Consider the following 3,354-nt stretch of genomic DNA (forward strand, 5'->3'; position numbering starts at 1 on the left):
TGGCAAATAAAGGAAATACAGGTCAATGCTAATAAAATACTGTAGTTAATTTAAATGTTTTTTTCTGATATTTATTTAAATGTTATACATTATTTGTTAAATTAGATTAACTGGCTTTTCTTTCTTCCAAAAAATACATTAATATAATGCTCAAATATCATTACTTACTTTTTTCCTTTTTTATTGTTTGGTCTGAATACATATGCAAAGTTCAGTAAAATAGCATTTTACTGCCAAAGAAAAATAAAAAGCACTAGATGCAAACAACATTATTTTCCTCTTCATATATATAACCAAACTTCTATTAAAAATTTCATTCAATTATATTTAGGTTATTTCTTCTAGTCTGAGAATTCAGTTTTTATGACATGTATCCTTCTAATCAATAAAAATTATAATATACAGATTGTTTTTTTACATATGTATTATTATATATATATTATTTTCTTTTATTATTTTTTCTGTTCTTCTTAAACTATCGTGTGAAGATTTGCCTTTTTTAAACACTATTTTACTCTTCTAAAATTTCACATTTATGGCTGGGCATGGTGGCTCACACCTGTAACCCAGCACTTTGGGAGGCCAAGGCAGGTGGATCACAAGGTCAGGAGATCAAGACCATCCTGCCTCACATGGTGAAACCCCTTGTCTACTAAAAATACAAAAAATTAGCCAAGCGTGGTGGTGGGTGCCTGTAGTCCCAGCTACTCAGAAGGCTGAGGCAGGAGAATGGTGTGAACCCAGGAGGTGGAGCTTTCAGTGAGCCAAGATCACACCACTGCACTCCAGCCTGGGCGAAAGAGCCAGACTCCATCTCAAAAAAAGAAAAAAAAAAAAAAAAAATCACATTTATTTTCAACTTCACTCAGTGACTATTTTGACCTATCTAATTTTCAATTCTACTTCTACTGTTCCTTTCATTGGACAATATATTACTGTTTTTGCATTTATTATCCTGCCTCTGTAAAATAAATATCAAAATACTTATTAATCAGCTGTTTGTTTGTAATTTACCTTCTTGTATTTTTAAAATAATTCTTGTAGATGTACTGATCCTATTACAATAAGACATTTTGTCACCTCCCTATGAATATACCAAGAAATTATTTTCTAATATTTTATATAATTTTATAGTAAATTGTATGTTTATAGCATGATCTCATTTTCATTATTGTGACAATCATTCCTTTCTGGAGCCTTAGTTCATCTCCCTTTGTCTGTTTTATCTATTTTTTCTGTTTATTCATTGATACTATTATTTGTAATAATCAAAGGCAATATTGACCAAGAGATAAAATCTTTGAATTGTTCTTGATAATGCTCACATTAATTTTATTCTAGTAACTTTATTTGTCAGAAAGGGAGCAAGGGGAGGAGTTTGCTGTGAAAACTTGTGTTAACCTTCATTATTCAACCTCACAGTTTAAATATCTATACACTAATTTAGTGAATATTTTCAGAGGATTTGTCTTCTGATGACTTAGACACATGAAATATTAAATGCTGCACCACTTTGTAAAATGAACTTCTTATGTTACAATGCTCAGTTGGTATCAAATGTGTCTTGTTTCCAGTAATATTGATGCTAGGAAAGGTAATTTTTGCATGGTTATTAAAAAAAAAGAAAAAAGATGTTTTTGTGGATTGGTGAGTATACTAACAACTTTTCAACTGCCCCTAGCTAATTTAGAAGCTCCTTGAATTAAAATTAGATAAATGCCTACTTATTTGTTGAGTAAAGATAACGTGATTCATGGCTTATTCTGTTCAGGCTGCTATAGCAAAATGTTATAAAACAGGTGGATCACAAATAACAGAAATTTATTTCTCATAGCTGTGAAGGCTGGCAAGTCTATGATCAAGGTGCTGGCAGATTCAATGTTTGAGAGTATGATGAGCTTTCTGGCTCATTGACAGCCATCATCTCGCTGTTTCACCACTGGTGGTATCAACAAAAGCAGGCAAACTCTGTAAAATATTTGAAGAGGTTTATTCTGAGCCAAACATGAGTGACTAATGGCTCATGAAACAGCCCTAGAAAATCCTGAGAACATGTGCCCAGGGTGGTAGGGTTACGGCTTGGTTTTATACATTTTAGGGAGATATAAGACATCAAACAATATATATAAGATGTACATTGGTTCTGTCGAGAAAGGTGGGATAACTGTAAGCAGGAGCTTCCAAGTCATAGGTAGATTCAAAGATTTTCTGATTGGCAATTGGCAATTGATTGAAAGAGATTTTATCTAAAGATCAAGAATCAAATAGAAGGGAGTGTCTGGGATTAAGACAAAGGCTCATGGAGACCAAGGTTCTTATTATGTAGATGAAGCTTCTAGGTAGCAGGCTTCAGTGAGAATAGATTGTAAATGTAAATGTTTCTTATCAGACTTAAAATGGTGCCAGACTCTTAGGTAATTCTCTCCTGGGTTTGAACAAAGACCTGAAAAGGGCAGGTCATTTTCTACGTAATGTAGATTTTCCCAAGATACAGCTTTGCAGGGCCATTTCAAAGTATGTTAAAAATATACATATATTGGGTTAAAATACTTAAGTTTCTTTCAGGGCCTGCTATTTGTCATGTTGGTATCTTATTGCTACAAAGAATCTACTTTGTTAGTCTTAAGGTGTCTGTTTTCGTGTTAATGCTAGTCAACTGTGCCTGAAATCTAAAGAGAGGGAAGAAGTATAATGAGGTGTGTCCAAATACTCATTCCCATTATTATCTGAACTAGTGTTTCAGGTTTACTTTAGAATGTCCTTCAAGAAAAAGTGTCCATTCAGGTGACTGGGGGACTTAGAATTTTGTTTTTGGTTTACAGTGGAAGGTAAGGAAGCTCTCTGAATCCTCTTTTATAAGGGCTCTGCAATTATAATGTAATCCCTTCCCAAAGGTCCCACCTTCTAATACCATACCTTGAGGGTTACAACTTCAACATATGAATTTGGGGTTGGGTTTGTGATTAAGGGGCACAAATCTTCAGACTATAGCAGCTCAGGACAAAACAAAGGAGATGTAAAAGTTTTCCAGGACTGTAACACAACAGTGCTACAGAGGACAAGTCATACCCTGGTTAACAGTTTTGCTAATTGTTTCATTTTCATGTCCATCATGCGCCTTCCAGCCAGATTTCATTAATAGTTTGCAGTTTCGTCTCTTTTCTTTTCTTTTCTTTTTTTTTTTTTTTTTTTTTTTTTTGAGATGGAATCTTGCTCTGTCGCCCAGGTTGGAGTGCAGTGTTGTGACCTAGACCCACCACAACCTCTGTCTCCCGATTACATGCGATTCTCCTGCTTCAGCCTCCAGAGTAGGTGCGACTGCGGGCGTGTGCCACCATGCATGGCTATTTTTTT

Source organism: Rhinopithecus bieti, unplaced genomic scaffold, assembly GCF_001698545.2.
Source record: "Rhinopithecus bieti isolate Rb0 unplaced genomic scaffold, ASM169854v2 scaffold_28121, whole genome shotgun sequence".
Taxonomy (NCBI): Eukaryota; Metazoa; Chordata; class Mammalia; order Primates; family Cercopithecidae; genus Rhinopithecus; species Rhinopithecus bieti.